Consider the following 27,537-nt stretch of genomic DNA (forward strand, 5'->3'; position numbering starts at 1 on the left):
TCAGTATATTCTTAATTCATAGAACATATTGTATATCTGTCAATTACACACTTATATTGTATAGTGTGTCTTATGTAAGTATAGAGTGTTGCCTGCCTATAGAAAATAAAACTGCTGCCAGGTAAATCACAATCTTTTATGTGTCCATCAGCATCATTGGCCACTATTGGTCCTTCCTATTTGGGGTCTCCACTGAAGGTCTTTAAGGTAGGGTGCTTCTAGCATTCAGATGGCCACACCCTTGGCTCTCTGATTTGCTGCTGTGTCTGCTGATAACTATATTTGAGTGCCTCTGAGCTCCCTGGTGATAACCCCAGTGCCTTGCTGAGCACATATCCTGAGGGTGGTCGATTGCCTCCATCTTGCAGAGGCCAGAGGGAAACACTCTCAATGCCGTTTTCCACCCAGCTCATTAGTCAACTTCAGGACTTCAAAAGACATGCTCTGTTCGACTCTGCTGTTCTCTATACATGACACGTATACAAATGTGTTCAATGCACACTTTCTATGCTTCATCATGGCTTTGGAAGCTGTACTAGAGACTCAGTGGTGTTATGCTTTTTAGTCTACATTGCCTAAGAGAACTGATACAGACGCTAAGCAAAGGGGTGGTAGATACGGATGTCATTTAATATTACAGTCATATGGCAAGTCTGAAAATGGTCTTGTCAAAGTTAGTGGTGTGCCCTAGATGGCTTTTTCACATACCATAAGTCTGTCTTGAAAATGATTTGAATTTTCACTTTCTTTTATTCAATTGAGTCCTAGGAATATAGACACATGGACAACACGTATCCAGCACTGTTCATTGTATGGTGCTGGGTAAACATAAAATCATTCTCTTTGGACAGCTGCCCATGTACTTTACTGTTCATGTGCACTTTCCAACCTTTCAGTGCTGGCAAAACATAAAAAAGTCAGGAAGTCTCACCTGAACAAGCTTTCTTGGGCAGATTTTTGGCAGATAATGCTTCCTGTTACATAGGAAATGCTTTTAAGCTTAGCTTCATTTTTAGTACTTTGGTCTGCCTACTAAGCTATGAATTCTGTTTGGTTGCTAGTAACAAATATTAGAAAGCAAAACAAACAACAGCAACAATGACAAAATGGTGGCTTGAAGACATTGGGGTTTATTTTGTCTCATGAAAACACATTTGGAGATGGGCACTGAGGCTGAGGCTGGCCGTGAAAGACTTAAGGCCTTTCTAGCTTTGTGCTCTTCCATTCGTAACACTTTTTTGTTTGTTTGTTTGTTTTTTGAGACAGGGTCTTTCTCTGTTGTTCAAGCTGGAGTGCAGTGGCACAATCAGATCTCCCTGGCTCAAGTTCAAGTGACCCTCCCACCTTAGCCTCCCAAGTAGCTGGGACTACAGGCTTGTGCCACCATACCCCACTAATTTTTGCATTTCTTTTAGAGACAGGGTTTCATCATGTTGCCTAGGCTTGTCTTGAACTCCTGGGTTCAAGTGATCCACCGTCCTTGTCCTCCCAAAGTGTTGGGATTATAGGTGTGAGCCACCGCACCCAGCCCTAGGGTATAACTCCTGTCCTCCTGCTCTCAAGATGACTGCTGGTATGCCAACAATCATGTCTATGTTCAGACAGGAAAAACTGGGTGAGTAAGAGGCAAAAATGTGCCAATTTTGTTTGAAGAGATATTTGGGGAGTTCTTCTCTAATTTATACACTTATCACATTGATCATAATACAGTCACATGACATCCCCCAAATGTAAGGGAGGTTGGATACATACTTGGATAAACCCATTTCCTCCTTCAGTAAAACTGATGTTTGTTCACAAGGAATGGCCATTGCGTAAGTAAGTAGCACCCCCTGGCACATCTACCTTTAATCCTAGCTAGACTTTTTACTCATCCTTTGTTAAAAAGTCTTAAGGGGAAAATGGAAAAGTAAATCAACCTTCTAACCATAAGCAGATTTGAAATTATTAGAAAATAATGAAGAGCTAAAAATTATTTCCAAATCTACAACACCATATTTGAGAAGACTTCCCTTATTTTGTTTTCACTATCCCCTAAGCACTTGTAATCTTAAACCTACGGGGTCACATTGTATTAATTTGTTCTCTTGTACATATTCAGTGAAAGTTTCGTGATGTTTTGATCTTGTTTTAGGGAAGAAAGACATTTGGATGGAAGATAACATGGAAACTCTAGGCTCCAAGCACAATGCCTAAAATCATTTCATTGCTTTCTTATAACAGTTGCAATGAGTTAGGCAGTAGGAAGGAAACAAATAATGCAACCTGTGACAGAAACTGCATGGTGGTATAATGCAGGGTTTTTCCATTATCTTTAGTGGTAAAATTGTGTCTTCAAGTGAAATTATACTGAGGACGTTTAACTATACAAAAGAGATAAAAAGCTGACTTTCTCTAGTTGAAGTAAGACTGGAGGACCCCTCTACTCTTTTCACCTGCTCCCTATCTCCTTCATGATCTTTGGGGCACAAGACTACAAAAAGAAAATTTGAAAATCACCATTTCATTAGGTATTTGTCTCAGCTCTGCCATTAGCTGGCTCTGTGACTGTGGACAAATTACTTGCCCTCTCTGGCCCCAGGTTTCTGATGTAAAACACAGAAGGGCTGGGTCAGTTGATCCTGAAAAGTCCATCTAGCCTATGTTTCTAGGATTTTCCTGGCTACCAGTGTGTACATAGTCAACTTCTAGTGATGAGTGTTATCTGTGCTTTTCTCATCAAAATGGCTGGAGGCAAAAGAAAAAAAAATCCATCTATTAGTATTGACTACAAAGAAAAATGGGAAACAAGGATGCTTTTCTCTTAAATATTTTCCTGCTCATAGAAAAAAAAAAAAAGAAGGAAAGTTGAAGTGAAATTCAAATCCCACTGCAGCATTTATGACATTGATCTAGATCTATAGAAGGAAGCCAAGGCTAGTGAAAACTGTCAATTTCAGAACATCTATTATCTGCAAAATACAACAATAGTTCTTTCATATTTTATTTCATTTAAATTACACAAGACTAATCAGAGGTGATACGATTTCTTTTATTACACAGGAATCTGAACCAAATTTATTCTGGATCAGAACTTACATCTTCTGGCCAGGCGTGGTGGCTCAAGCCTGTAATCCCAGCACTTTGGGAGGCCGAGACGGGCGGATCACGAGGTCAGGAGTTCGAGACTATCCTGGCTAACACGGTGAAACCCCGTCTCTACTAAAAAATACAAAAAGCTAGCCGGGCGAGGTGCCTGGCGCCTGTAGTCCCAGCTACTCGGGAGGCTGAGGCAGGAGAATGGCGTAAACCCGGGAAGCGGAGCTTGCAGTGAGCTGAGATCCGGCCACTGCAGTCCAGCCGGGTGACAGAGCGAGACTCCGTCTTCAAAAAAAAAAAAAAAAAAAAAAAAAAGAACTTACATCTTCTTTTATTAATTTTCCATTGAATGAGTTGCACCTGGGGCTGGCTACTATTAAAAGCTCAGAATCCCAAACCTAATAAGGCCGCAGGTCTGTCCTAAGGAGCTTTAGTAACTTCTGCCCTTTAAGTCTGGTGTGTTTTCCTTGATGCTGTAGATCTCAGTGTTTGTCTCAATTTTCGTTCTACGTTGAAATTAATGGGGGAGGGGTTGATTAAAATTTAAGTGTTTCTGTCCCCCTCCCACTCTACACTACTTCATTTGGGCAGGATCTGGGGTGGATTCCAGGCATCTGCATTTTAAACTGACTGCTCATAGCTCTGTCACCTGGCAAAGTTAGGAAACCACAGCTTTATACCGATGAGGGTTATTGATGCGAACTGCCGCCTTCATAGCAAGATGGTGGGCCCTGGTTGGTTGAGCACTGGGCCTCTTTTATTTTTTGTATATTTGGCATATTGTAGGCATTTTCAAAAATATTGCAGACTAGAAGAAGAAGAGGAGGAGGAAGAGAGAAGAAAACTTGTATAGCACTGAATTCACTCACACCGTTGAAAAATAGACTCCATAACAGGACACACGAAAAGAGAAGGGGTCCATTCCAAGGGAGAAACTGTTATGGGCATTTCAGGATTTTGATGAGATGGCCAAGACACAGCCCCTGTCTCCTCCCACCCCCATTCATTCTTCTTATGCTGATTTATTTTGTGTAAGAATTTAACACCTGCTTGTTCTGTTCTGCTCACCAAATCCACTACTACTAGTATAAGTTGCTCCAGAGCCAGAATCTGGTCTACTGTTCACTTTTGTACTCCCAGTACATACAACAGTCTCTGGCACATAATGAAGGGAACGAAAAAAGAATTATGTGATGGCCTGAACCACAGCAGGAAGGAGTGAGATTGGAAGGGATACAGGCTAGTCTTGAGTATTGCAGGACTCATGAGGCAAAATGCTAAGTTACTCCAACACTTAATTAGCTATTTTTATTAAGTGTCCAAGCCTCCTTCATTTAATGGGTGTTTTACTGCTTTTATCTCAAGAAAGATGGCAGAAGTTTGTGTCTTTTGGCTTTGATCACATTATTTCTGGGTTTTGTTACTTAATAAGGCAGAAGTTTAAATTAACATCATTCTCCATTGCCTGTTTTTGGGTTAGCTGTACAGTATAGAGTGCTGGCAATTTTTCAATGGAGGAAAGAAAAGGAAACCTCTGTTTGGGAGCTTTAGGGGGAAAGGAGGGAAAGCCATTTACCTGAGCCCCTGGGGCTACATCTGCTTCTCAGAAAAGATCTGCCATCAAATCAAGTCACCTGACCCCTGTGGGGGTTACAACTCAGGGACAGGTTGAAGGAGGACTGGGCCAGCTATAGCCTTCAATTGTCAAGGGGGAAAAGAAGGTTGGAAGGTGAATTCACAGTCATTTCTGTGTTCAGGGCCTTCTTACACTTTATAGCTGAGGTAAAAAATGTTGTCAGACTGAACAAAAGCCACCTCTGCAAGTCCCCTCTTAAAATGTGAAATTGCCTGGGCTATGATCTGAGATTTATGCCAACTGAATGTGCATTTATTTCTTTTTTCCCTCTTCAGTCACTCACTGCAGGGTTAGCTTGATGGTTTGCAGAACATGGTAACACTTACTTGCTGCACTTTGGATCACTTCAGCCAAAGGTTTGTTGCTGTATTAATTGGCTTCAAAGAAAACATCGCCTTCACTTAAACAGTTTGAATACCTCTTGTTGAATCATAGGCCTGAGTCAAGTGTTATTAATTCAAGAATCTTTTGTCCATATCAGATAAACGTTGCCATAGCAAATGTAGCGTAAACAGATCTGTTCAAGTCACAACAACCTATAGAAGCCCACAGACAAAGCAGGACCAGTTTTGTCTTCACAGAAGGCCTGGTGCTGCATTAAATGCTATCCAGTTGGCCTGGTGTATAGCCACATGAACCACGTGCTGATGAATGGAACCTGGGATCCACAGATCCCAGGCAGAAGCCTTTGTCATCAGGTTTTATCAAATGTGAACAGTCAGTGGAACATCTGGCTTTAATACTGATAGAAACTGTAGGATTTTGGCTGTTCTCTGGCCTTGCATATTTTCCATCCTCTCTATCAGCACTTGTCAGTGATTTGATGAAGTTAAATCGACTGCATCTGATTCTTTGAGTGCAAGAAAAATTGCAGAACGCTTGCTCCTATCTCTCACCCTCACTCATAGTAAGTTTGCAGGGAGTTGGTTTGGGTCATGAGCCTGAGAATTTAAGGAGGAAAGGGGTGAACAGAGAACCTTCCAAAGCCTCGTCTCAGACGAACACTCCTTTTGCTCAACAATCAAAGACAGCTTACTTAAACTCCAAGGGCGATGCCACTGAACCAGTAACAGCCTTTGCTGGTTTGATTGCAGCCAAGGAGAAAAACATGGCAAGAGAGAGGCCCATGACTGAAATGAGTTTCCAGGGCCTTTTGCTCTCAGCTTTCCCCGGAGGACCTTCTCAATCTCACCAACCCTCTGGTGGTCCAGTTGATGTTGTCTGGCACAACTGGCAATCACAGTGCAGAAAATGACAGGACCCAAGTGAGGATGGAGATTGAATTCACACCTCATCACATCCCATAAAGGGCAATTTTTCAAGGTCAGTGTTTAGGTGAATTAAAGGAACAGGGTTTGGCAGAGGGCCCTCTGCTCAGCCCTCCCAGACCATCCATCCAGCTGCTGCTCTTTGTGTGCCTGAACTCTTGTGAGAGCACTCAGACGCACGCGCAGACCCCATGGGTTCTGGTGAGTGCGTCTGAACACGTCCAAGCAAGCTGGTGGATTTGGGTGCAGCTTGTTTTTGTTAAAAGATGCCCCCATGATGTCTCAAAATGGAAAATTGAAACAGTGACTCTAAATACGTCACCGACAGGAAAATAGGCTTGAGAAGAAGGACCAAATTATTTTCATCTGGGAGCGGAAGAGTTTCCCTCTGTAAGGTACACAGATTTCTGTAATTTACCTAAATGTCAATGGGGGACCTGTGCACCCAGTATTCCCCCTTGGGCTACTGGCTGTTTTCTGGGGAGCAGCAGCCTCTGATGTGCAGGACTGACTGCCCAGCTGCCTCTGGGAAGAAAATGTTCAGGGGTTTTAATTATGTGAGAGTCTTGTAGTGTCAGAGCCCAAGATCACCTAGCCCCACCCCTTCATCTTGAGGATAAGCCAGGGAGGTCCAGAGAGGTGGAGTGAGTTTCCCAGTGTCAAGCAGCTAGTGAGAAGCTGAGGCAGGGCTCAAACCTCATGTTGCTAATTCTCAGTCCTGTGCTCCTTAGTCCTCACACTGCCTCCAAGATAAGGACAAGCAGCATCCCTTGCCATTTCCATTGGGGTGGGTGGGGGAGATCAGCCTGGCCATTTGAAATTCCCTGGTTATATTCTATTAAAGTCAGTGAAGCCATCATTTGTTAAATATCTAAATGTTCCTGGTACTATTCTGTGTCTTGAGGAACAGGGAAGTACAGTCTAGCATGGGAGACTGTAAGGTACACAGATTTCTCGTTATGCCATGGCACTATTGTTCTTCTCACGTTACGGAAGATGAAACTGAAGCACAGAGAGGTCGCTAAAAATGTTAGCGCTAAAGGGGAGAGGGCCAGGAAAGGCTTTTGGGAGAGATGTTTAAGCTGTTTCTTAAGGGATTTGGGAGAGGATTTTGGTGGAAAGAGGTGGAAGAAGACAGCATGGCATGTCAAGAAACAGCATGAGAAGTAGCATGGATTCTGGGACCTCGTGTTAATATTGTCTTTTTAAGTAAGAAGTCAAAATCCATTCTCTTTCCCAGTATTTCTGCAAGATCTAACCTAAAGAAGTTGAAATTTGTTATCCTGGAAGCTTCTTCTTGTTCTATGTCTCTGCTTTGGAGGAGAAATTAGTTTAAAAAGGGCTTTGTGTGTATTTATGAATAAATGATGCAGTAAGAAAGAGTGGAGCAATGGGTTTTAGGCAGTTTAATTTTGAAGTGTTTATAACTTTTGTTCAAATGAAGCCTTACTTAGAAGAGCAACAGAGAAGAGAGTCTTGGAGACTCGTATCCCACCTAATCCCCACCCCAACACACAGCATACATGGACACAAATGCATGCATGCACATTGGCACCTGAGGACGAGGCATACAACACTTTTAGCTCCCAGACTAGAGTGTGCAGATAAGTGGTGTGTGTTGAGGATTGATTTTCCAGTGTTACAGCCATAAGTATGTTTATTGCTTTCCTCCAAACTACATTGAACACACTAACCACCACCATCCATCACATACACACACACATCTGTCCTTTATAATTTTTTAACCATGATTAGTACTGCTTCCATGATTCATTTTCTATATATTTTGGCACAAAAATAGATAGTGTGAAAAGAGTGAACAAATTTATTTAAAAAAATATTTGAGTGCCCTGTGCCATGATATAATTTAGGATATTATATCCAAGTTCAAAAATGAAACATAGTCGAGTTTAATGTTCTTTGAACCTCATAATTCTGCAGTTGGAAAGTTTAAATACCTTGTTATGAACTGAATGTGTCCTCCCAAAATTCATATTTTAAAACCCTAACCCCCAGTGTGTTGGTATTGGGAGGTAAGGCGCTCGGGAGGTGATTAGGTTCATATGAGATCATGAGGGTTGGGCCCATGATGGGACTGGTGTACTTATAAGAAGAGGAAGAGAGACCAGAACTTCCTCTCTCTGCCATGTGAGAACACAGCCAGAAGGTGGGCATCTGCAATCCAAGAAGAGGGCCCTCACTAGAATTCAGCCATGCTGACACCCTGATCTTGGGCTTTCAGACTCCAGAACTGTGAGAAATAAATGTTTGTTGTTTAAGCCACCAGATTTATGGTATTTTGTTATGGCAGCCCAAGCTAAGACGTACCCCAAAGTGTTTTTTACTCTCTTTGAGCTTATAATTTACATTAAAGAAAAAAAGACTCATAGCTTTAATGAGACCTGCTTAAGCATCCTTATTCCACCCTTTAAAAACTCATTTTAAGCTGTGTGGGCATGATGGCTCACACCTGTAATCCCAGCACTTTGAGAGGTTGACATGGGAGGATCAATTGAGGCAGGAAACACTTGCCTCTGCCTCAGTGTTTTCATCTGAAAGTTGTGAATTTGCTCATTACTTTGTAAAGTAATTCAGGGAATAGCATGCCTTTTATCCATTGATGGCAGAGAAGCTCTATTATACCCAGAGGCATCTTATTTTCTTAAATTTGGTGTGGAGCAGTAGATATTTATATGTAACCATTGAAATGATCATTTGATACTCTTCGGGAAAAAGAAATAGTTGACTGTTTCTTGGTGGCTTTATTAAATTGAAATACCTGGGTTATAACTTTTTCTATTTGTTTATTTTTAGTCAGTAAGCCAGAGGAAAGGGAGATAGAATTTTAATTACTGAAATTCCCAATTAAATTCTTAATGGCACAAACATCTCAGAATGTTTCAAAGTTTCATTTGGCACAAAGACAAATCACTGAGACACTTTTTCAAACATCAGGTCAAGATATTGGGCTGGACACCTCAGAGAATAAACTTATGAAGACTCAAACATGGGGAAAAGGTGCTCCCTGTATAATTCTGATAGAGGCATGGGAGCTGAGATTTGTGAAAAAAGAGAACTTGGCAAGTTTGGGTGGTTTTGTCACCAAAATGAGTAGACTAAAATGAAGCTACTTTTGTTTTTTTGTTTTTTTTTTTTTTAAAGAGAAGTTTTATGTATAGGTATAGTTCCTAGGTTGGTCCATGTTTTAACAAATGCTGGAAGGAGGAGAAATCTTTTTGATTTCTGTGCCTCTGTAGGGTACCCTAATTTAATGTAGTTGGTGGCACCAGACGCTGGTTACTGCAGCCAGCCATTATGGGCAGGGGTTTCAAACATATGGCCTGTGCATTACACCCCCACCCCCTTCCCTCCATGAATTATTTTTATATTGGATGCCAACTTAGGAAATGCCTGGAACTTGATGCACACTGCCAGCCTATTACCAGCCAGCCCCCCTCCTTCCCCTCCTCTGCCATATCCTGGAACCCTTCACCTTCCTAGGCCAGAATCGCATGCTGAGTCCTTGCGGTGAACCAAGCGAGGTGACACATGAGAAGATGTGGGCTGGTGGCACCACGGGCCTGCCCTTTCTGTCTCCAACTCAACCCCTGCTCAGCGTGCATGCCCTGGACCTGGCCAACCATTGTGCTCGGTTTCTCCAGCGCAGCTCTCTGCTGGGCTGCTGTTAGAGTCTCGCAGTGACCTGCAGATCTAAGGGAAAAAACAGATGTCCCAATAAATTTTTGTCAAAACGTAATTACCTCGGGATTAGAAAACCACATGGGGGTGGGGAGGGAAAGAAACAGATGTATTTCCTTCAAATATGCAATCATTATTCTGCAGAAGTTTAAATAATCAAGAGGTTTAAATGATGGCAGTTGAGTGTCTTCTCTCTTCCCCCTGCCTCCACCCCCACTCTGGTTCCTCCTTTACCTTCAGCTCTGGGCAGTTTTGGAAGCCCCTCCTATTCGCCTTGCATGGATGGAGCTCTGAGCAGGAGGGGGACATCTTGCACAACAGTATCATCCTGAATGCTTTTTCATACATAAATCTCAGCAAATATGACAGGCTATCTTTCCCTCAGGAACCTGGCCAAGTCTTTTCTTCCTCTCCAGCCGACAGAATATGATAAACTATGAATTTTCCCAGTAACCATAAAAGATTCTTATTTTCATGATTTGAACTGTTTAGGTGCAGGTCAAGGCAGTATATCATACAGGAATTCTTGCGGGGAAAACCTTTTTTCCGTTTTGCACATTTTCTCAAGTGGGAGGGGTTGGTAGGTGCTGATTGAAGAGTCATTCGGTTATTTGTTCACTAGTTGTCATAGGCCTCTTAAGGTGAGATACTGATCTCTTTTAAGTATTCGCCCATAGGCCTTAGTGAGGAAGTTGATTGATTAGGAAACGTGTGAAGCCCCAAGAGGTCCAAAGTTTAAGAAGTTTTCTGTTGCTGTAGTTCACTGGATGGTGTCTTTATTGGGCAGAGGTTGGGTGAGGTATTAAATAACTGTTTTCAAGCCTGTCTTCAAAACAACTGTAGCTGAAGCCTGGGCTGAGAGACCGAATGCACTCTTGGATTATAAAATTCTAGTTACAATTTTAAAGCTTTAACTATTATAAAAAATCGTTTTTGCCTTGTAACATATAAGTTGATATTCAGAATAGTTGCCGATTATTAAGGGCCTGCTTATTGCCAAGGTCTGTGCTAAGTGCATTATGTATAAACCTTCTGATCCTCCTATAGGTTTCAGCAGGAAGACATTATTACCCCAATTTAGAGATGTGATAACTGAGGCTCAAAAATACTAAATAATTGCCATATTCAAAAACCTAGTAAGTGACTCAAATTTGAATCCACATATAAATGTCTATAAAGACTTCATCTATCCATTGGTTCGTTATGGCTTGGGAATCTTTTATCTTGCATACAACATAACTGAATAAGCTTTGAAAATGGAAATTATAAACCAACAAGAATAATCCATGCCATGCTATTCTTGTCATGATATATACATCTTCTGTATGAAGCAAGATCTATGGAGCCTTCCTTGGCTGATACTAGACTTACTATAGGCTAGGTTCTTGCTAGTTCACAATTTTGGCCCATTATATTTTGTGCAGAGCTAACATCCTTGGACATGAAAGAGTTAAAAAGGAAATCTTCAGCAAGGCAGTGAGCAGAGAAGGGTTAGTTCCAGCTGCTTCTGGGGATATCTGATAGAGGGAGTCAGTCAGGAAATGTCTCTGGGGAAAGGAATTCTGAGTAATGGGGGTGTCTTCCTGTAAGCCAGCAGCCTGAAAGTAGTCTTTTCCCACCTAAGTCCTGAGAGATTTACAAAACTCCGTACTCCACAGCAGCATGGGAAGGGTCATTTTGCAGAAAGAACTAACAGAACACTCACCTTGGAAGAAGTGACACCTTTGGAGCATCCAGCATAATGTGGCTTTATAAACTAGCACATAGAAATTGTGTTGAGGAAGCGGTAGTGGCTGCAGTGGGATGACTGAGAACTGTGCAGTTGGTTGATAGCCCCGACTTCAAGAAAGGATGAGTCCAATATGAGATGCTGATGCAGATAAGGTCATTCACAGGGCAGTCCTGCCTCTCAAGATGACAAAAGGAGATAGACTAGGACAGAACCAGAACGGAGACCTTCTACTACTCTAGACTCAGCAGACCTAGTGAGGTGGTTTGTCTTTTTAAATCTTTCATTTAAAAAAACTAACACTGCAGTGACAGTGTGCATATATTTATATAGAAAATCCTCATTACATAAGAATTTATTAATTAGTTTCCTGAAATTAGAAGTTGTATAGGGAAATGGAAAGGGAAAGCAACAAACAACAACAACAACAACAAAATAAACAGTTGCAATCCTCAACACATGTAAAATCTGCCTCCATCTGAACATTATTCGACACCAGCATATTTCACATTGATCTCTTGATTGGTCAGACTCTTACAGCATCCAGCAATTAAATGCAAAATACAGTAAAGAATTTCTGGCAACGTTAAATTAAAAACCTTGCAAATGGTATGAAATTTCACAAAAATGGTGTTGGAGAACTACTCTAATCACAACACTGGAGCATCAAGCAGGCTTAGAGCCTTAGATCTCTTCTGTTGATCACAGAGAACTATATTAACAATGAATATATCTTGTTATTGACTGAATATTTGTGTTTCCTGCAAATTCATATGTTGAAACCCCAACCCCCAATGTGATGGTCCTTGGAAGTGCTGCCTTTGGGAGGTGATTAGGTTTACATGAAGTAATGGGGGTGGGGGCCCCATGATGGGATTAATGCCCTTAAAAGAAGAAAAACAAACTGGAGCCCACCCTTGCTGTGCCATATGAATGAGAGGTGACAATGCACTAGCAGTCCTCACTCTCGGTGCCTCCTCGGCCTGGGAGTCCACTCTGGCGGTGCTTGAGGAGCCTGTCAGCCCGACACGGCACTGTGGGAGCCCCTTTCTGGGCTGGTCGAGGCCGGAGCCGGCTCCCTCTGCTTGCAGGGAGGTGTGGAGGGAGAGGTGTGGGCGGGAACTGGGGCTGCTTGCAGCACTTGTGGGCAGCATGAGTTCCGGGTGGGTGTGGGCTCAGCAGACCCGCACTTGGAGCAGCTGGCGGGTGCTGCCACCCCTGGGCAGTGAGAGGCTTAGCACCTGGGCCAGCAGCTGTGGAGGGTGCCCCGGGTCCCCCAGCAATGCCGGCCTCAGCTGTCTCCCCAAGGGGCAGGGCTCCGGACCTGTAGCCCGCCATACCTGAACCACGCCTCCCCCACCCACGGTGGGCTCCCGCGTTGCCCGAGCCTCCCCAACGAGCAACTCCCCGTGCTCTACAGTGCTCAGTCCCATCAACCACCCAGGGGCAGAGGAGTGCGGGTGCACCTGCATGGGACTGGCAGGCAGTTCTGCCCACCGCCCAGGTGTGGGATCCTCTAGGTGAAGCCAGCTGGGCTCCTGAGTCTAGTGGGGACTTGGAGAACTTTTATGTCTAGCTAAGGGATTGTAAACACACCAATCAGCACTCTGTCAAAACAGACTAATCAGCTCTCTGTAAAATGGACCAATCAGCAGGATGTGGGTGGGGCCAGATAAGGGAATAAAAGCGGGCTGCCCCAGCCAACCTGCAGCAATCTGTTCTGGTCTCCTTCCACACTGTGGAAGCTTTGTTCTTTTGCTCTTTACAGTAAATCTTGCTGCTGCTTGCTCTTTGGGTCCATGCCACGTTTATGAGCGGTAACACTCACCACGAAGGTCTGCAGCTTCACTCCTGAAATCAGTGAGACCACAGTCAGCGAGATCACGAACCCACCAGAAGGAAGAAACTGTGGACACATCTGAACATCTGAAGGAACAAACTCCGGACTACCATCTTTAAGAACTGTGATACTCACCGTGAAGGTCTGTGGCTTCGTTCTTGAAGTCAGCGAGACCAAGAACCCACCAATTCCAGATACATTTTGGTGACCACGAAAGGATTATTGCTTATCACTAAGTGCTGAGACTATCGCCAAGCGCTGAGACTATTGCCAAGGGGTGAGACTTTCGCCTATCACCAAGCAGTGGGACATCGACTATCGCCAAGCGGTGAGCACCAACAGACCCCATTTGCTTGCTATTCTGTCCTATTTTTCCTTACAATTTGGGGGCTAAATACCGGGCACCTGTCAGCCAGTTAAAAGCAACTAGCGCGGCTGCCGAACTTAAGACATGGGTTTCAGGCTTTCTAGGAAAGGGCTCTCTAACAACCCCTGACTGTTTGGAGTTGGACGCATTGGTTTGCCTAGAACCAGCTTACGCTTTTGCTGTACTTCTGGGCTAGCTGAGGGTGGACTGAGAGGAAAGCCATGCAGCTCCAGGGTCCCAACAACAAGTTGGTTGACCCTGCAGCCATAAGCGGAACTCTCAAAGGCATATCGCCCAAGTGAGACTCACCCATCTGTTCTATCTACCCTGATCCTTGCCCCCGGGTCCTAATACCTGCCAGACAAACTTCCTCTTGCCTCTTTTCTCTGAGGTTAGTCCCGCTTCTAAAAATCACTCCCTGTCTCTGACGCTTTTCTAGTTTCTCCTATAAGCATGACTTCTAGTATAAACTCCAAGAGTCAGTTACCTTCTTTAGGCACCTGGGCTCACCAATCAGAAAGACATAACTTTTGCCCAAATCCCTGTTGTAGGGGGGACTATCTAGAATTTTAGGATCCCTCCTCAGACTAGCAGGCCTAACAAAAGCTGTTCCTGAGGCTGGGATGTGGGAAGCCTCAGAAATTGTATCCTTCCTATTCACATAAGTGAGGACAAAAGGTGTCACTATTCCAACCCTGGAGATCCCTTCCCTCCCTCAGGGTATGGCCCTCCACTTCATATTGGGGGCATAACATCTTTATAGGACAGGGATAAAGTCCCAATACTAGCAGGAGAATGCTTAGGACTCTAACAGGTTTTTGAAAATGCGTCGGTAAGAGCCACTAAATCTGACCTTCCTCGGTCCTCTATGTGGTCGGGGGGAAAAACTAGTGTTTCTGCTGCTGCGTTGTTGAGTGCAACTATTCCGATCAGCAGGGTCCAGGGACCATTGCGGGTTCTTGCGCAGGGGTTGTTTCTGCTACTGCATTGGTGAGTGCAACTATTCCTGTCAGCAGGGTCCAGGGACCATTGTGGGTTCTTGGGCAGGGGTTGTTTCTGCTGCTGCATTGGTGAGTGCAACTATTCCTGTCAGCAGGGTCCAGGGACCATTGTGGGTTCTTGGGCAGGGGGAGAAACAAAACAAACCAAAACCACGATGGGAAACACTCAGGCATCAACAGGCTCACCCTTGAAATGCATCCTAAGCCACTGGGACCAATTTGACCCACAAACCCTGAAAAAGAGGTGGCTCATTTTTTTCTGCACTACGGTTTGGCCCCGATATTCTCTCTCTGATGGAGAAAAATGGCCACCTGAGGGAAGTACAAATTACAGTACTATTCTGCAACTTGACCTTTTCTGTAAGAGGGAAGGCAAATGGAGTGAAATACCTTATGTTCAAGCTTTCTTTTCATTGAGGGAGAATACACAGCTATGTAAAGCTTACAATTTACATCCCACAGGAGGACCTCTCAGCTTACCCACATATCCTAGCCTCCCTATAGCTCCCCTTCCTGGTAATGATAATCCTTCTCTAATCTCCCCTGCCCAGAAGGAAATAAGCAAAGAAATCTCCAAAGGACCACAAAACCCCCCAGGCTATCGGTTAAGTCCCCTTCAGCTGTAGCGGGAGGGGAATTTGGCCCAACCCGGGTACATGTCCCCTTCTCCCTCTCTGATTTAAAGCAGTTCAAGGCAGACTGGGAAAGTTTTCAGATGATCCTGATAGGTACATAGATGTCCTACAGGGTCTAGGGCAAACCTTTGACCTCACTTGGAGAGATGTCATGCTATTGTTAGATCAGACCCTGGTCTTTAATGAAAAGAATGCGGTTTTGGCTGCAGCTGGAGAGTTTGGAGATATCTGGTATCTTAGTCAAGTAAATGATAGAATGACACCCCAAGAAAGGGACAAATTCCCTACCAGTCAGCAAGCCATCCCCAGTATGGATCCCCACTGGGACCTTGACTCAGATCATGGGGACTGGAGTCGTAAACATCTGTTGGCCTGTGTTCTAGAAGGACTAAGGAGAATTAGGAAAAAGCCCATGAATTATTCAATGATGTCCACCATAACTCAGGGAAAGGAAGAAAATCCTGCCTTCCTCAAGTGGCTACGGGAGACCTTAAGAAAGTATACTCCCCTGTCACCCGAATCACTTGAGGGTCAATTGATTCTAAAAGATAAGTTTAAGGAACAAACTCTGGACTACCATCTTTAAGAACTGTAACACTCACCGTGAGGGTTCGCAGCTTCATTCTTGAAGTCAGCGAGACCAAGAACCTACCAATTCTGGACACATGAGGATACAACAAGAAGATGGCCATCTGTAGTTCAAAGAGAGAGCCCTCACCATACACCACTCTGCCAGCACTTTGACCTTGGACTTCAGGTCTCCAGAACTATGAGAAATAAATTCCTGTTGTTTAAGTCACAAAATCGATAGCAATTTGTGATGGCAGCCCAAACTAGCACACTTGTGGGGAACAAGAATTTAATGAGATGGTCTGTAGTTCTTTTGGTTTTTATATTTCACTAAATATGTTTGGCATAATGTTAACAGATAATCCAATTCCTCTTTTACTGAAAACCACTATCAAGAGTCTGAAGACATTAAGCTATACTCTAGGTCTCTGTTGGTCGAGAGGAACATTACAGGCCACTGTTTAATCTAACTCTAGTTTGGTTAACTACCCCAAACAAATGTTTAGTTATAAAAGAGTCAGTGAAAACTAGAATGTTGCTTGCCTACTGCTTTTCTCTACGTTTCCTTAACAGACATCAAATGAAGCCCAGAGTTTTAGGCATTGGATGCAAAGAAGGAGGAATTTAATCTATAAATTACGCTGCTGCTGCTTTTACTTATAAGTCATTGAGTAAAACCCATCAGCTCTCTGTGAGACTCTCTAAAAAAGTTTTTAATGCCTTTTCCAGAAATAACATTAATACTAAATTTTTCTCAGAGGTAACACAGTTGAGTGTAAAAGGACATATGTTTGAATAAATACTTTAGTCTAGATTGCCAGATAAGTTTTAAAATTTGGGCAGTAAAGGCAATTCTCTCTCTTTTTTAAAAAAAATGTCTAGTTTTCCCTTCCAAAACCTTTTTTACAAAGCGCACTGTAATTTCTTACCCCTCCCAAAACATATACTCCCCTTTGATTTAATTTACCAGAATCTGATTTTGAGTGTTCTTGTAAATTTGTACTATGAAAGCAAACAAAAAAACAACACACACATACATACATACACGCACAATCCCCCCAAAATCTTCTATGCTTCCCCAGAGAGGTCTCTCTTGGGAGGACCCTTTTCTCAAAGGAGCTTTGGCAATCCTTTTAACTAGATTGAAGATTCTAACAGGCCAGGCACGGTGACTTACGCCTGTAATCTCAGCACTTTGTGAGGCCAAGACGGGTGGATCATGAGGTCAGGAGATCGAGACCATCCTGGCTAACATGGTGAAACCCTGTCTCTACTAAAAATACAAAAAATTAGCCGGGCGTGGTGGCGGGCGCTTGTAGTCTCAGCTATTAGGGAGGCTGAGGCAGGGGAATGGTGTGAACCCGGGAGGCGGAGCTTGCAGTGAGCCGAGACCGCACCACTGCACTCCAGCCTGGGTGACAGAGCGAGACTCCATCTCAAAAAAAAAAAAGAAAGAAAAAAAAGATTCTAACAATCCTGCCTTACAAAACTACACTTTTAAGCTCCTAATAAAGTTAACTTGGGTAAAAGTTTCTTTGATTAGCAGGAAAAGTAACAACAGTAAATAACGGTAGTCTTGCTAGTTCCTAAAATGGCAACAAATGAACACATCTAGGTGGATGCTGACTGTTGAGCACTTTCTATCACCATTTCTTCCCAGGGAACAGGAGTTTATTGGTTTTCTTTGTTCACTCACAAGAGCACAGGAACATCAAAGCCTCAACCTGCCTTAAGCTCTTGGAGTGTTGCCTCAGGAGGGAACAAGAAGAAAAAGTTTCCAGAGTGTTCAAATGCAAAGGACATTGACACCTATTTCAGGGTAAGCCCCGGAGGAAAGAAAACTTAGCAGACAAAACTTTTCTTGCCTAATGCTTAAAAGTGCTGGCGCATTTCCCGCTAAAGTTTAATTCGTTTTGAAATTTCAAGGACTAGGTTTGATGGTATGAAATGGGCATCATTCTATAAGGGCGTCTATGCACTTTGTTTTGCTGTTCTGGAAACCAGCATCTTGGTTATAACGCCAGTCCAGCTATCTGGCAATATAGGTATTATCTAAATATCAAGATATTTAGATCAACATCTAGATATTTTTATTTGGACTTTACGAAACCAACAAAAAGGATATTTAGAGAATGACAGAAACAATATTCTGCAATGTTCCTTCAGCAGAATTTATTGAAGATGTACAAGTATCACAAAATAAGAGCTGCAACAGAATTCTTACTCTTTCTTTCTTACCAGTTTTTCTTTTTCTCCTTTTTTTTCTTATTCTTGTAGGAATACATGATTTACCAGTGTCTTCTGTAATTTAGATGGCCATCTTTAACATCTGTATGTCCCGTGATGTTCTCTCTCCATATTGTGTGTTGTAATGTGTTCTCACGTTGTGGCCCTTTTTAAAATAAGTGGCCCTTTTAAAATAAGAAGTTGTAGTTTTATTTCTGTAGCTGCTCAAAGTTTACACTTCCCACACTGCCCTGAAACAGAGTTTTGCTCTGTTGCCCAGGCTGAAGTACAGAGGCATGATCTTGGCTCACTGCAACCTCCGCCTACCGGGTTCAAGCAATTCTCCTGTCTCAGCCTCCCAAGTAGCTGGGATTACAGGCACGGGTCATCACTCTCGGCTATTTTTTTTATTTTATTTTAGAAGAGTTGGGGTTTGACCATGTTGGCCAGGCTGGTCTCAAACTCCCTACCTTGTGATTCGCCCACCTTGGCCTCCCAAAGTGCTGGGATTACAGGCAAAGTTTGCAGTTTATGTATAGAGTGTTTCAATTATTTTCTACAGAAGATGAGCTTCTCTGGCAAAGGCTTAATGAGACTCACCAGTATGTTGTGGGTTTATACTTCACTACCTACTTCCTCACACTCCCATGGGACAGTGTGACTAATTCTAGCCAGTGAGGCATCAGTAGAAAAATCATGTGTCACTTAAATCCCAGAGCATTGCATTGGCATTGTTGAACCCTTCAACTTGCTCTTCTTTTGCTGCAATGACCATGGAAGTGTGTGTTGATGTGGAGGGACTGAAAGATTGAAGCTAAATGGTAGGCTGAACCAACACAGAGGACACCTGACTTGGAGAGGTTCCCTGATCTGCGGCAAACTTTGCCTAAACGAGAAATAAATGTGTGTTTTAAAACACTGAGGTTTTTGTGGCTGTTTGTTATCACAGAATAACCTTTTCTGTTCTGACCTGACTGATACAGCTTTTCTCAACTGTGTTCTGCAAATATTTGACCCTTTCATCTGTTAGCTAAAATTCTCTAACTTGAGAGCCACTGTTTTCTTCCAGTTGTATTTGCTTTCACTTTAGGTACCTGGGTATGGGGCAGATGAAGACCTTTGGTGAAAAGGAGGTAATTGCTCTTCAGAGATTCTGCTTTAAACACAGATTTTCCTTCATCACCATGGGACTTCTTGTATAACACCATTCTGCATTCCATAGATGTATATTGACTTGAGTATTATTTTTAAACCCTCTTGTGCTTGATGTCATGCGAGCTCCAAAGGTTGATTTCTTTTGAGTGTAACAGGATTATTCTAGATAAATACTAATTTATGAACTCTCAGCACCCTTCTGCATCTTTTTAAAACCTAATTCCAGATACTCAATTTTTCCTTGGGCATTCTGAATGCTTAAATGGTTGTATATGCATAACATATGTTCTATGGCATGGATGTGGCCATTGCCTTAATGCTGTTCTCTCTCTCTGCCCTGCTGTGTTCAGAAATGAAGATTTTATTAACAATAATGAGAGAATGTTAATAAGTACTATGGCGTTAAAGCAGCTACTTTGTAGTTACAAGATGAGAAACTGCTCTTAACAACAACAACAAAAACAATATAACAAACCCACAACAGTCTACTTATTGTTCAATAGCTCTTTTACGTGCATTACCTTGATTGACCTAAAGAAAGATCTAGATTTTACTATCACCATTAAAACTGGGAGTTAGAAGTAGTTTGCTTTTAGCAAAGTAGAACTGCAAAATATGCCTTTAGATTTTTTCCTTTATTTGCTTTTCATAGTAATACTTTAATACTTCTTTAGATGTAACTGAAATAATAGAATTTTTCGGATGTAATCTATATTTCACAGCCTGAGTGAGGATCAGTTGGCAATTTATATCTGAATTGAAATGAATTATAATCCTGTATATTGAGGTTTTGCCTTCTTTTCCTTCTTCTCCACAATCCCCAGCCCATATCCTTGTCCATCCCACCATGATGTAGACTGCAGCATGGTTTTTCATGAAATGTGAAACATGGCCCTCTAAGGTGTATGGGGAAATTCTGGCTGGACTCTAGTACTTCTGGGAGGAAAGAAAAATAAATGGCTGTTTGTAAAGTTGTCATTCTAGATGAGTCAGATTGAAGAAACATCCCCAATGTTCCAAAATAAATAAAAGTTGAATTGTTATATCTTATTAATAATTTAAAAAGATAAGACAAATTAATCTAATTTGAAATATGAATGATACACTAGTTCAAGTGATATTTTAGTTTTTGTAAGAAAACTGTATGACTTGTGCAGGCAATCTGTCTTTCTAGGTCTCAGTTTCTTCCTCTGTAAAAGGAGAAAGTTCAACTATATTACCAGTATGGGTTCTCTAGTACTGATATTTTGTTCCTTCAGCATTCAAAGAATCTAATGGCACATCTGGAATTGATTCACAAAAGAAAGTGTAATCATACCATTTGCCCCCATCCCTATAACCTCAAACTACTATACCTTTTCATAGTCACAGAATATCCCTTCTCAGATGATAGCATAAATTCAGAAGATTACACTGGGCTTCTCTGTAACTTTGCTCTAATGGGCTAACGGAAATTACTCCAGTTGAATTTGCATGCTTGCAAACAACCAATCTGTGAAATCAGTGAACTTCACCCAATATCTTTGTCTTTAAAAAAATGTTTCTTAAAGGGCCCATAGTCTACTTATGGCCCTGGCATAATTTCACTAATTTATAAGGCAAAGGAAAATTGTTTCTTCCTTTTGTCTATGTAGAGAATACTCTAAATGTAAAGCAAATGTAATCTAGATGCATTGTTCAAAATGTTATCCTATGATGTTTCGAAGCGTACATTTTGACTAAAACTGTGGCAGTTCTGAAAGATGCTGTTTCTTTTGATAATTTTTGGAAGATATACTTTTTCAATGTTGAAATAACTATATACTGCAAGTTGCCAAGAAATGCACAGAGAGACACAAACTTTCCCATGTGTTTTCCATAGGCTATTTGTTGGCCACAATGTAAGAGCAGACATTAATACATACAAGAACTAGGAACATTAAGAGTATAACATGATATACATTTAATTGTGCTAACTGAAAAACAGAAGTGACAGCATTAAACCTCTGAACATAAGTTGAAAACCATCTTAAGAATAAATTATTGTGACTAGGTGCCGTGGCTCACACCTGTAATTCCAGCAGTTGGGGAGGCCGAGGGGGATGGATCACTTGACGTCAGGAGTTTGAGACCAGCCATGATGAAACCCCATCTCTACTAAAAATAAAAACATTAGCCAGACGTGGTGGTACACATCTGTAATCCTACCTACTTAGGAGGTTGAGGCACGAGAATTGCATGAAACCAGGAGGCGAAGGTTGCAGTGAGCTGAGATCATGCCGCTGTACTCCAGTCTGGGCAACACAGTGAGACTCTGTCCCAATAATAATAATAGATTGTTAAAAGATAACTAACAAAATGGAAGAATTTGAGTACATGGGGATTTAAAAACGTTAGAATGAAAATGAGTAAAACAGAGCTATGTGCTTTGGGAATTCAAAATTTAAAATACATCCTGAGGCTATTGTAAGGAAACTTAAAAAAAAACACACATTATTAAAAAGACACACAAAAAAATCAGGAAATGTTACTTTTAAAATTATTCAATAAACCACAACTATCCTCAAAAATATAAAGCTGCATCATATTGTTAACAGCAATTTCCTCTTGATTATGTTACCTGAGTAAGTCTAACTTCCTACGTTTCAATTTCTGTAATACTCTAATTTTATTAAACAAACATTTTCTATTGTTATCAAAGCAAAAAAGAATCTAGCAAAGAATTATATAAATTATCTACTTCATTGGCTTTGTAACTTGGATAAAGGACCATTCACTCTGCCTTCTCCAGTGTTGACACCTTGCATGAGTATAGTACAATGCCAAAACCAGTTGATTTCATTGGTACAATCCACAGAGCTTTTTCAGATTTCACTCCTTATACATAGACTCACTTGCATCTGTGTTCAATGTAATCGTATCATATGTAGCTTCATGAAAATGTATTTTAAAAATAAAACTATGAAGAAATTTGTATTTGGGGCCTGTGCAAACATCAATAGTGTTTTTCTCTAACATTAACTTATTTAAAAGAAGTTCTGCTTCCAATAATGATTGAACAGTTCAATTGATCAAACCTGGAAAGTTTGCAGTGATACTAACTAAAGATATTTGTAATTGGGAATAAAAAACTGTTTTAAACCACAAAGGTCTACTAAGACAGCCAGTATATGTGGGTTTAAGATCCTGTTTAAAAAAAAAAAGGAAAAAATTGAGATAAACCTGGTATTCTAGGCAACTTTTTCTCCTTGATATATGCACTTATATATAAGGGGCGTGGGGAGAAATGCTGAGACACCAAGCATAAAGCATCTGTTTAGGCCGGGCGTGGTGGTTCATGCCTGTAATCCCAGAATTTTGGGGGCCAAAGTAGGCGGATCACTTCAGCTCAGGAGTTCAAGACCAGTCTGGGCAACATGGCAAAATCCCATTTCTACAAAAAATACAAAAATCATCCAGGCATGATGGTGCACACCTGTGGTCCTGTGTACTTGGGAGGCCGAGGAGGGAGTATTGCTTGAGCCCAGAAGGTTGAGGCTGTAAGTGAGCCGTGATCATGCCACTGCACTGACACAGTGAAACCCTGTTTTTTCCTAAAAAAAAATTGTTGAAAGACCCATTGTTTGGAATGGGATAAAATACTAATTTATACTAGATTCCTAATTTATAGTAGATTACATACAGTGTAATCTTTTAACCACTTTAAAAAGAGTAAAAGAACAAATATAGCTTATTAATAAAGGAGAAAATTAAATAATAAAATGTTAATTAAAAGAAAGCCAGAAAGTAATGAAAATAAACATAAAATAGGTAGAAAAAAGAAAAGTATTAGATGACAGATTCAAACTCAGGTAAATGAACTAATCTCCAATTATAAAATAGAGATTGTGATCCAATTTCATCTCAATAGTTCTGATTTCTTTATCCTTATATTGCAGTTTTTCAAATTTGGATTTTCCCTTCTTCCAAATTTTTAAGAGAGTATCTTCTCATCTCTTAGCTTTTTCTGGAATTCCTTTGCTTGGTGAAATCTAATCTATGAGACAGACCAGGAAAATGGGAGGAGAACAGCATTTTGCATCTATCTACGACACTTTGGCAGTGAACATGGAAAAAAAATCTCTTTACCTCCTTAGGCTTCTATTCCTTCATGTAAAAGATAAATCCACCAGAATCAATTTTCTCCAAGCCTTTTTCAGGCCTAGGATCCCTTTAAGCACGGGCTCTGCATCTATGCCATGGGGCTAAAGTTTATCATAATCTCTTATATTTTTGAATGCTTTTGAGAGGAAGTGCCAAGAAACTTAAACTTCAAATGTCATCCCTTTCTGGTCACATATTCTGTACCCACAACACCTCAAATACAAAAAATAAAGATGAACCATGTGGCAGAATTGTGGTAGGAAGGTAAGACATACTGTGGTGGAGGGATTCCTGGCCTTGGGTTCAGAAGAACTAGGTTCTAAGCTCTATTCTGCTCTTAATTAGCCATGCGATATTGGGCAAGTCATGTGAGTTCTTAGATTTGCCAGAGAATTAGAAAAGTATGTTGGAAATCATTTTATATGTCATATAAAAGAACAAGAACAATAAAAAATTAAGTTTTTTATTACAAATGAGTTCAAATTAAAATACATGTAACAGATTAGAAAACTACAACATATCTAAAGGACAAAGGGTAAAGTTCTATAAAATATACAGAGATATTACAAATAATAAGAAGCAGGCAAATCAATAGAATAGTAATAGAGGATATGAACAGGCATTTTGTTGCTAATTTGAGACTTTGGGACCATGTTACATGTAGAAATGTCCAATAGGAATGTTGTTCATCAATAACCGTATTCCTGCTGTCAGATATAAGTTCAACTCACCTTATAGAATATAGAAATCTATTAACTACAGTATTTCGATTCAAGGAACTTCACCCTGGTGTTACATGAAAGCAATGGAAGTAGGAACAAGAGATGGATGAAGAGTATACTTGCTCTGCAATTTTAGACAATCCACTGAGTCCTACCTCCTTCCCTAGAAAACTGTGTGTATAATATTATTTGCTCAATTTTCCTGATCAAAGACAAAAATAAACAAGAAATTGCTTTGTATTTTACAGACACAAAGTGTTATTATTATTAAAGTATTTTATAAAGTAAACTCTAAAGAAGTCTACAAATGTGATTCGTGCCAATAAGAAGGAACTAGAGGCAAGAATGGAATAATTGTTTTTTGTTCACCAGTTACTGTGTTCCAATGTCCTAACTCTGCCAATAAGATATGTGACACGTCAAAAGGAGGCTGTGGCCGGGCATGGGGGCTCACGCCTGTAATCCCAGCACTTTGGGAGGCTGAGTAAGGTGGATCACGAGGTCAAGAGATCGAGACCAACATGGTGAAACCCCATCTCTACTAAAAATACAAAAATTAACTGGGGGTGGTGGCGCAACCTGTAGTCCCAGCTACTCGGGAGGCTGAGGCAGGAGAATTGCTTGAACTTGGGAGGCGGAGCTTGCAGTGACCTGAGATCATGCCACTGCACTCCAGCCTGATGACAGAGCAAAACTCCATAAAAAAAAAAAAAAAAAAAAAGTGGCTGTGATGCTGTTTTTCTTTTAATGTTCATATATGCTTGTTTTACTTTATATTCCCCTGCATATTCAAGAACTTAAAGTTATACCAATAATCCAAATATGTATTCTTCAAATAAACAAACTAAACTAGGCAGAATATATAAAAAGTAAAAGTTTCCTGTTTCCTTTGTCCTTTGTCATCCAACTTCCCCTTCCTTGGAGAAAAATTTGGAGTGCATCTTTCTACATCTTTTTTCATGTTTTACATAAGTATTTAGGTATGTTTTTTCCCTCAAAAGTAATTATACTGTACTTGTGTTCTGCAACTTGCCTTATTTCGCTGCTTAACTTAAGAACACGCTTTACAAATCATTTAAGAGTAGTAAATACATCGTATTTGATTATTCTTACTTGTTGCATATTATTCCATAAAATAGATATACTATTAAGGTTATTAAAGATGTTTCAACTAATAGATGTACAGTTAGGTTGTTTAAGATTTGTGTAATTACGTGAGTATTTTTGAAGGAGAGACTTCTCAGAATGTAATTGATCAAGCAAATATTTATTACATGTAATTAGATAAATATTGCCAAATTATCTCCCAGAGGCAGAGTTTAGGTTTTCCAAATTGCACTATCATCAATGAAACATGAAATGCCTTTTCTCCCACACCCTCACAACAATGCACATTCTCAAAATTTAGTTTTGGCTCATTTGATGAGAGAAAATAACTCACTAGTTAATAGTGAAGTAGATCAAAATTTTACACATGCTTTCTATATATCCTTGCATTTCTTCTGTGGATTGCCTGTTCATATGCTTCACCTGTTTTCTGTTGGATGCTTTGTCTGCTGCTTACTGATTTGTTAAAGTCTCTTTGCAGTTTTTGAGTCTTTATTTTTTGTCCTTTATATATGTTGCAAATATTTTTTTCAACCTATTACATGTGTTTTAATTTATTAGTGATATCCCTTGTCATAAAAAGTTTAATTTTTCTTTTTTTGTCCTTTTTTGTGATTTCTTTGTTTTCCAGTGTGCTTTTCCAATATGTTTATTGTTTTGTATATTAAGGAATTATTTACTAATCTGGAATTTATTTGGGGATATGATAGCAATTAAAAGTTTAACTTTTTTCCCCAAATTGATATCAAATTATTTCAACATGGTTGTAAAAATAAATTTAGTCCTTTCTATGGTTGTGGAACATAGCATTTTGTATATTAAATTTCCATTGACACATGATTCTATCTCTGAAACTCTCTGTTCTATTTAATTAATCTAATTGCATAAGCTTGCATTATAGTACAGTTTTAATTATGTGTTTTCTTGAAACTTTGAAAATTTATCTTTTCTTAAATAATTTTGCCATCTTTTAGATCATTAAAATTTTCTCTTTTAATCTATTAATTTTCTAGAATTATAGTAATGGAGTTCCTGATGTTGAACTATCCTTACACTTATATGAAAATCCTATTTGGTGGTTGTTTTCATACAATGCTGGATTAGATTTTCTTACATCAAAGATTTTTTAATTCATGTACCAAATGAGATTGGCCTCCAGCTGGAGTATATTCTTCCAAATCTTTCTCTACATGTTTGCATAAATGTCTTTATATTTTAAAATAAAGATTATTATGCTAGCTTTTGGATTCAGCTGGGAAGTTTTCCATCTTTTTCTTTGCTTTGGAAATGATTACACAATACAGCAATGATCTGTCCTTTGAAAGTTAGATATATATACCCATTATGTTGCTTGGGCTAACTCCAGTTTTAGAGATAGATTTTAATTTTGATAGTGATTATTACATTTTAGGTGGCTATATTTAAACATAATTGCTTGGTTTTGAATGTTTTTATGTTTTGTATATAAATGCTGCTTAAGGTTTGCTGGTTTTATTGCTTTACTAGCCAGTGCATCTCCTGTAAATACCATACAATGATCTTACCACTTCTCCATCAATTATGTCACACAAATAACTCAATATAGGACTCATACTTTGGAGTAAAACAAGCACTAAGCCTTTTAGTCTTCATTTTCTCAGTATCAGCTTTGTTATTATTTAGTTTACTACTACTGTTTTCAGAAAAAGAATGAATCTTTTTTTGACTCTCCTCCCAAAATTGTCACTGAAGATCACTTTAGTATATTAAGGTTAAAATATAAATATTGCTTCCCTAATTTAGCTAGTAATGATGAACCATAAACTTAAAATAAGCTTGATTAAAATGAAAGTGGTTACAAAAGAACAAATTATAAAAGTAAATACATGCTTTGTTCTACAAGTTTTTACATGCTTTTGGCATTCAGTTAACAAACTAACAAAATGCCAGGTGTTGTCACATGTCATACCACATGTGATTCATCATGCAATTTCAACAACCCAGCTAGTTTGTACACTGTTCAAGGAGATTTATTGCCTGATCATGGTCTTGGATGTTGCAGCAAAGTCAAATTGTTTCCAAATACTTACTTTCACTTTCTGTATTTGTTGTGGTCCAGTAATAATGCATTTGTAGACTGGCACCAGAATGGGGGCCAGTGTGGTGCAATACTGTTGTAGGTCACCCCTTTAAGTGATAGAATCAAGATTCTAACCAAGGAGTGTGCACTGTTCTCTTGCTTTCTCAATGGGGTGCTTTTGGACTCTTTGGAATCCTACTCTGCCATGATTAGCTATTTTTCCAGCTCCTTCCATGTACACAGGCTTGGAACCAACCAGACCCTCTGTAAAAGGTTCAGTCCTGTTATGCCCTTTTCGCTGGAGGTCATCAGATCCCCTTAGG

This window comes from Rhinopithecus bieti, unplaced genomic scaffold (genome assembly GCF_001698545.2).
Source record: "Rhinopithecus bieti isolate Rb0 unplaced genomic scaffold, ASM169854v2 scaffold_3067, whole genome shotgun sequence".
In the NCBI taxonomy this organism is placed as follows: Eukaryota; Metazoa; Chordata; class Mammalia; order Primates; family Cercopithecidae; genus Rhinopithecus; species Rhinopithecus bieti.